The 9,127-nt window shown below is 39.8% G+C and overlaps 1 pseudogene; it reads right to left on the minus strand.

Annotated features, from left to right (window-relative positions):
* Positions 1-663: 663 nt before the first annotated feature.
* Positions 664-983, minus strand: LOC115082184 (annotated as a pseudogene).
* Positions 984-9,127: the final 8,144 nt, after the last annotated feature.

Raw genomic sequence — 9,127 nt, forward strand, 5'->3', positions numbered from 1 at the left:
GCTACCACCCCTCCAGCATCTTTTTATGGCTGATAGAATATTGCACAAGGTATATGGGCCATCCATCTCATGGGTGTGCAGCACAGACCAACCTACATCCTAAGGCTCAGTGCTGCTGCCTGCCCTTGCCTTGGCTAGGTCCCACCGGTGTGCCATCCGGAAGAGATAAACTGGTTATACAGGGTGGGGATAACCTGCCGACCAAATGTATTCATGGATGACACTTTATAATTGGTGGCTAACATTTACAGTCCATGTTCTCCACTGCCAGGGTCTGGACATCTAGGGCATTGATTTCCCTGATACACCTTGTTACTTCTTTCAGTGTTGCCTGCCTTGATGAACTGGATCAGGCCAAGGTGCTCACATGTTGAATCAGACAGCAGCGGATTCCGATTGGTTTTCACTATGTCAAACTCATGCGCATGAGTGCATTTACATATGCTGAATTGCGTCCCAAGGATATCATGACTCTCCTGAATATGGTTTCAATTTGGTGCTGCTTGGTTGCAGTTATGCCCTCGTTGTCAACCTCATCTTGACTTTCAGACCCATGACATTACATGTTGCCTCCGAGTCTAGATGGCAGGATTGTAGTTTATTATTTAATCTGAGATTCACAAACCATTTGTGTACTGTTATTTGCATAGTGCTTGAGGATTCTTTTTTTTTTTTGTCAGTTTTTTCCCATGTTTTTATTATAATACAACAGTGAAATTCTGTACACAGCAAGTTCACTTCAGCTCCTTGAAAGCCAAACCTGGAGGTAGGGACTGTTTGAGTTTCTCAGCTTTTCCTTGTCTGTGATGACCAGGGTGTACAGGTATTTGCTGCAACACACCTTGAATTTCACATTGTCCTTGTTTTTCTTGATTTTAACAGACTTTTGCATCTTTTCTCCTGGCCGTCAGCAGAAAGTCTTTAATCTTTTCAATTTTGCGAGGCATGGCGGGCCGGATCTGGAGTCAGAAACTCCTGGCCAGCACCTTAAGAGAAGAAAGGCTCGAGGTTATTTTGAAAAATTCACATCAGTGCTGAGGAAATCTGCATCATCAGATTCTGACATCTCCTTCAATCTATACGTCTTACTCGCTGTGTTTCACTTTTTACTCTCACTAAATGATTTGGGCTACTGTATAACCTAAATGTTTTCCATATGATGGACATTGTTCTCTCTTGCTCGCTTATGTACATGTACATTGTCAAAATATCTAGATGCTGCAGATTTGGATGCAGATTGGTTATCTTGCTGTTGCTTATTGAGGTAGCCATTCACTGATGCTTATCTGTTGCACTGACATTGTTAGCCTGCTAGTCCTGCTCTCATTTCCAAGTCAGTGAGTTCTACAGCGCATTCTATTTAGGGTCCTTCATTTTTAGTTTAAACCGATTTCCACCCATAAATTCCCATATTTTTCCAAAATTGACAATTGGTTTATATCAATTTTCACCCTAATTTTAGGCTGATTAAAGAGCAGCTCCCGAACTGCAGATGCAGGATCTCAAGGTCTCCGGACACTGCTGGAAGCCAGTGTGGACCAAAACACCTGCAGCTTCAAGTCCTGCCCCCCCACCAGAGAAAGCTCTTGCTCTTCGGTGCCGCTGATGTGCTTTTTCAAGTCCCTCCTCTCCCTCCCATCAAGCAGCCAAAGTGCCTTTTGCTTGGTACCACCAATACAGCATTTGAAGTGGGCCATGCCCATCTGAAGCACTTCTAGGGTAGCCAACTGGCTCCAAATTTTCAGGACATGTTAATTCACACCTGGTTTTACCCCATCACATGCTGGGACTTATTCTGATTTCCCTATTGCATTTTCTAAGACAAACAAGACTAAGTACCTGCATGCAGTAGAGTAAAAGCAGGACTGGATCAACCTGTCCTGAAAATCTGGAGCCAGTTGCCAACCCTAAGTACTTACCAGCAGGCGCCTTGTATCCACAAAAAAGAAGTGCAGAGCTGGAGAGCACAGGAGCCTCACCAAGCGGCTGCTGAAGGAGAGAGGAGATACCCGGAGCCACCACTAGTAAGGGTGAATGCTGTTGCGATGGGGGAAGGGAGAAACAGGGAGATTCTCATTGTAGGTGTGGGGAAACGGACATGCTAGACTGGGGATGGGTATAGAGGTAGGGATGCTGCTGACTGTGTGAGTGGGAAAATATGCTTGATATTCGCTTATTCTCCTGGCTTCTGTCTACCGTAATAAACTCTGATATTTACACAGAAAAATAATGAGTCACATTTTTCCACTGATTTTCTCCTGTTTTTGTTCTTGTCATAATAAACCCTGATAAATTCCTGGGAAAATTAAAAAAAATAAAACCCCCTAAATATTTAATTATTCTTCTTTATATACTAAAGGAGGTGCACCTTCACCTCCTGGTTCACTAATCACTAGGCTATTGGGACTTGAACCTTCAACCTCCTCCTGGTTTATAGCCCACTGCTCTAACCACTAGGGTATTCCTTTTCCTAGTTTAACAGCTGTAATCAAATGTAAGTCCTGACCTCTTAGAAGCTGGGGACATATGCACTCATTGGCAAAGACTAGTTTATTCTGAAACAGTTTATCATTCCATGAGCCATTCTCACATTTCACTGCTTTCTCCCTCAAACATGTAATAAATGTGTCAATCGATCCATCCTCTCCTTGATTACAGCAGCCAAATATGTTTGCTTTATGTGTCACATTTTTAGTAGGCTTGAAATAGGCTTCCAATGCATCATGGGACAAGGATAGCTTAGGGAATAGCCACTGCTATTAATTGTATCAGTAGCATGGGTTCTTCTTAGTGTTTGGGTAATTGCCAGGTTCTTGTGGCCTGGTTTTTGGTCTCTGTTGGAAACAGGATGCTGGGCTTGATGGACCCTTGGTCTGACCCAGTATGGCATGTTCTTATGTTCTTAACATCCATAAGAACATAAGAACATGCCATACTGGGTCAGACCAAGGGTCCATCAAGCCCAGCATCCTGTTTCCAACAGTGTCCAATCCAGGCCATAAGAACCTGGCAAGTACCCAAAAACTAAGTCTATTCCATGTTACCGTTGCTAGTAATAGCAGTGGCTATTTTCTAAGTCAACTTAATTAATAGCAGGAAATGGACTTCTCCTCCAAGAACTTATCCAATCCTTTTTTAAACACAGCTATACTAACTGCACTAACCATATCCTCTGGCAACAAATTCCAGAGTTTAATTGTGTGGTGAGTAAAAAAGAACATTCTCCGATTAATTTTTAAATGTGCCACATGCTAACTTCATGGAGTGCCCCCTAATCTTTCTATTTTCCGAAAGAGTAAATAACCGATTCACATCTACCCGTTCTAGACCTCTCATGATTTTAAACACCTCTATCATATCCCTCCTCGGCAGTCTCTTCTCCAAGCTGAAAAGTCCTAACCTCTTTAGTCTTTCCTCATATGGGAGCTGTTCCATTCCCCTTATCATTTTGGTAGCCCTTCTCTGTACCTTCTCCATTACAATTATATCTTTTTTGAGATGCTCCGACCAGAATTGTACACAGTATTCAAGGTGCGGTCTCACCATGGAGCGATACAGAGGCATTATGACATTTTCCATTTTATTCACCATTCCCTTTCTAATAATTCAAAAAATTCTGTTTGCTTTTTTGACTGCCGTAGCACACTGAACCGATGATTTCAATGTGTTATCCACTATGACGCCTAGATCTCTTTCTTGGGTTGTAGCACCTAATATGGAATCTAACATTGTGTAACTATAGCATGGGTTATTTTTCCCCTATATGCATCACCTTGCACTTATCCACATTAAATTTCATCTGCCATTTTGATGTCCAATTTTCCAGTCTCACAAGGTCTTCCCGCAATTTATCACAATCAGCTTGTGATTTAACTACTCTGAACAATTTTATATCATCTGCAAATTTGATTATCTCACTCATCGTATTTCTTTCCAGATCATTTATAAAAATATTGAAAAGTAAGGGTCCCAATACAGATCCCTGAGGCACTCTACTGCCCACTCCCTTCCACTGAGAAAATTGTCCATTTAATCCTACTCTCTGTTTCCTGTCTTTTAGCCAGTTTGCAATCCACGAAAGGACATCGTCACCTGTCACATGACTTTTTACTTTTCCTAGAAGCCTCTCATGAGGAACTTTGTCAAATGCCTTCTGAACATCCAAGTATACTATATCTACTGGTTCACCTTTATCCGCATGTTTATTAACTCCTTCAAAAAAGTGAAGCAGATTTGTGAGGCAAGACTTGCCTTGGGTAAAGCCATGCTGACTTTGTTCCATTAAACCATGTCTTTCTATATGTTCTGTGATTTTTGATGTTTAGAACACTTTCCACTATTTTTCCTGGCACTGAAGTCAGGCTAACCGGTCTGTAGTTTCCCGGATTACCCCTGGAGCCCTTTTAAAATATTGGGTTTACATTTGCTAACCTCCAGTCTTCAGGTACAATGGATGATTTTAACGATAGGTTACAAATTTTTACTAAGAAGTATGAAATTTCATTTTTTAGTTCCTTCAGAACTCTGGGGTGTATACCATCCGGTCCAGGTGATTTACCACTCTTCAGTTTGTCAATCAGGTCTACCACATCTTCTAGGTTCATCGTGATTTGATTCAGACCCTCTGAATCATTATCCATGAAAACCTTCTCCAGTATGGGTACCTCCCCAACATCCTCTTCAGTAAACACCGAAGCAAAGAAATCATTTAATCTTTCCGCGATGGCCTTATCCTCTCTAAGTGCCCTTTTAACCTCTCGATCACCTAACGGTCCAACTGACTCCCTCACAGGCTTTCAGCTTTGGATATATTTAAAAACATTTTTTACTGTGAGTTTTTGCCTCTATGGCCAACTTCTTTTCAAATTCTCTCTTAGCCTGTCTTATCAATGTCTTACATTTAACTTGCCAACGTTTATGCATTATCCTATTTTCTTCTTTTAGATCCTTCTTCCAATTTTTGAATGAAGATCTTTTGGCTAAAATACCTTCTTTCACCTCCCCTTTTAACCATGCCAGTAATCGTTTTGCCTTCTTTCCACCTTTCTTAATATGTGGAATACATCTGGACTGTCCTTCTAGAATGGTATTTTTTAACAATGACCACTCCTCTTTCACACTTTTTACTTTTGTAGCTGTTCCTTTCAGTTTTTTTCTAACAATTTTTCTCATTTTATCAAAGTTTACCTTTTGAAAGTTTAGCACGAGCCGTGGATTTGCATACTGTTCCTCTTCCAGTCATTAATTCAAATGTGATCATATTATGATCACTATTGCCAAGCGGCCCAACCACCGTTACCTCTCTCACCAAATCCTGTGCTCCACTGAGAATTAGATCTAAAATTGCTCTCTCTCTCGTTGGTTACTGAACCAATTGCTCCATAAAGCTATCATTTATTCCATCCAGGAACTTTATCTCTCTAGCGTGTCCCGATGATACATTTACCCAGTCAATATTGGGGTAATTGAAGTCTCCCATTATTACCGCACTACCAATTTGGTTAGCTTCTCTAATTTCTCTTAGCATTTTACTGTCCGTCTCACCATCTTGACCAGGTGGACGATAGTATACTCCTATTACTATAGTCTTCCCCGACACACAAGGGATTTCTACCCATAAAGATTCAATTTTGCATTTAGTCTCATGCAGGATGTTTATCCTGTTGGACTCTATGCCATCCCGGACATAAATCGCCACACTGCCTCCCGGGTGCTCCTCTCTGTCATTGCGACATAATTTGTACCCCGGTATAGCACTGTCCCATTGGTTATCCTCTTTCCACCATGCCTCTGAGATGCCAATTAAGTCTATGTCATCATTCACTGCTATACATTCTAATTCTCCCATCTTACTTAAGAACATAAGAACATAAGAAAATGCCATACTGGGTCAGACCAAGGGTCCATCAAGCCCAGCATCCTGTTTCCAACAGTGGCCAATCCAGGCCATAAGAACCTGGCAAGTACCCAAAAACTAAGTCTATTTCATGTAACCATTACTAATGGCAGTGGCTATTCTCAGTGAACTTAATAGCAGGTAATGGACTTCTCCTCCAAGAACTTATCCAATTCTTTTTTAAACACAGCTATACTAACTGCACTAACCACATTCTCTGGCAACAAATTCCAGACTTTAATTGTGCGTTGAGTAAAAAAGAACTTTCTCCGATTAGTTTTAAATGTGCCCCATGCTAACTTCATGGAGTGCCCCCTAGTCTTTCTACTATCCGAAAGAGTAAATAACCGATTCACATCTACCCGTTCTAGACCTCTCATGATTTTAAACACCTCTATCATATCCCCCCTCAGTCGTCTCTTCTCCAAGCTGAAAAGTCCTAACCTCTTTAGTCTTTCCTCATAGGGGAGTTGTTCCATTCCCCTTATCATTTTGGTAGCCCTTCTCTTTACCTTCTCCATAGCAATTATATCTTTTTTGAGATGCGGCGACCAGAATTGTACACAGTATTCAAGGTGCGGTCTCACCATGGAGCGATACAGAGGCATTATGACATTTTCTGTTTTATTCACCATTCCTTTTCTAATAATTCCCAACATTCTGTTTGCTTTTTTGACTGCCGCAGCACACTGCACCGACGATTTCAATGTGTTATCCACTATGACACCTAGATCTCTTTCTTGGGTTGTAGCACCTGATATGGATCCCAACATTGTGTAATTATAGCATGGATTATTTTTACCTATATGCATCACCTTGCACTTATCCACATTAAATTTCATCTGCCATTTCGATGCCCAATTTTCCAGTCTCACAGTCTCCTGCAATTTATCACAATCTGCTTGTGATTTAACTACTCTTAGACTTCTGGCATTAGCATACAAACATTTCAAAATTTGTTTTTTGTTTGTATTTTCATTCTGCTTTTTAATTGGGATACAGTTTTTTGAGCTCAGGTGAGTTTTTCGTTACAGGCACTTGGACTACTTTTCTTATTATTGGAACCTCACTGTCGGGATGCCCTATTTCTAATGCATCAGTATCCTTTGAAGATACGTCTCTCTTAACCATGCGCTGCTGAGTTACTGTCGGCTTTCCCCTTTGTTCTAGTTTCAATGTTCCTCTGTATGATTCAAATTGTGCCTATAAACAAGATAGCCTTCGATACCCCTTATCCTCCTCAGGGTAGCTGGCTACATTTTAGCTGTCTTCTCATTTTATCCTGTGGCTAGAAAGAAGTTTACAAATCCTGCCATTACATTTTCACAGTTGCATTGCTTTAGGTCAGAGTTGATCTTGGTTTACTCCTTCACTACTTCATAGCTAAAGATCCTCTGTTCGTATCCCATGCCTTTGTCTAAATTCTGGCATGGTTTCTGCCTCCGATACTCCCTGGGAGACCATTCCTTGCATCTGCTACCAATTCCATGAAGAAATAAGCTAACAATTGAAAAGAAAAATGAATAGTAACAGCTTGAAAAAGCAAATACCACTTTCTGGGAAAGGCTATAGATTAAAAAATAAGCCAAATTGCATTCAAAGTATCCACAGCTGCTTCTAACAGTAGAACCAGTTTTGTGCTTATAGCAGATGATTCCTCATAGGCCAATCCACTGCCAGAACCAACATAATCACCATCATTACAAGAATCTCAGTCTGGCAGAGACAGTTCTGTCCATTCAGCCCAGAGACAAGACATGAACCATAAAGCACATTTCAATATTTGTTTTTTAGGGGGACAATTTTCAGCCAGTGTGAAGTCTGTGGGTAGTACATTTTACCTACAGACTTTATCCTCATTCTCAATGCAAAAATATGTTTATATTTTTGTGTAAAGATTATCCTAGCAAAACTACTCATACACAAGTAAACCTGTTAATTGGTGCACATAGTTTTGCCAAGAGAATTTATATGCATATTTTTTTAAATCAAAGAGTATGCACATAAGTCCCAACCCAGCAGAAACTCCATCCCTTCTCCCTATATATACATGTACATATCAGTCAAGTAATTTCCTAAAGGTTATTTATGTTGGCAAAGCACTATTTTACCCAAAGAAGTCCCTCCAAAAATTAGTTGTTTTCTTTAATATAACACAATTCTTTGTTACATCTAAGTGGTAAATAATAATGTAATTGGCAAATCAAGCCTATAAATTACAGTAGGCAAATATAAAATCAATAGCAATATAAATATTGTAATAGAAACTATCAATTTATAACTAAAATAATAAATAAACCTGATTATAAAATTAAGATTTAAATGTCAATGAGTCAAAACACCACATTTTGAATATTTAGCATCTAAACTAAACTTAAAACTAGATGTTGCAGTGATCCAATCCAGCCATTTACTGGATTGCTTGATTGAATAGCCATGTTCTTTCCTTAACTCTGTAGCAATAGAGTTCCATCACCAAGGAGTCATGTAGCTAAAAGAAGTAGGCGGAATGTCCTCAAGTAGAATTTTTGTTGGAGGAGGGATTTCAAGCAAGTCCATCTGATAAAAATGCAGCGCTCATGCAAGTTTATCAGGAATTAGCAAATCAGGGAAGGCTTTTCAGTAAACATTTAAATGTCACAGATAAGATTTTAAGTTTGATTCTGCAGCTATTGCTGTGAGACAGTGATTGGGACTGATGATGGATGAGGTGTGATCTGAACCTATTTTCATGCAGAATTGGACGTTATCAGCAAAAAGTTGGCATTCCTTGTTGAAGGACTGGATGAGGTGACAGATTGGATGAATATAAATATTGAAAAGGATCGGGAAAAGCATTTACCCCTAAGATATGCCACAAGAAAAGTCTTTGGTCAAGAATTATGTGTCCTATTATCCTGGAAGAATTAAAATCATTTGAGGGCAGTGTTTTCAAAATCAATGTCACTTAAGTGTTTCAGGAACTGATGATCAACAGTGTCAAAGGTGGCAAAGAAGTTTAGTAGGACTAGAGGAGAGTCATTACCTTGATAATTGGCTAAAAGACAGGAAACTGAAGGTAGAACTAAATGGCCAGTTTTCCAAATGAAGAAAAGTTATTAGTGGGGTACCACAGGGATCTGTACTGGGACCTGTGCTGTTTAACATTTAAATAAATGATCTGGAAAAGGGAATAATAAGCAAGGTGATTAAATTTGCAGATGACATTAAATTGTACAATTTGTAAAAACA

This window comes from Rhinatrema bivittatum, chromosome 1, assembly GCF_901001135.1.
Source record: "Rhinatrema bivittatum chromosome 1, aRhiBiv1.1, whole genome shotgun sequence".
Taxonomy (NCBI): domain Eukaryota; kingdom Metazoa; phylum Chordata; class Amphibia; order Gymnophiona; family Rhinatrematidae; genus Rhinatrema; species Rhinatrema bivittatum.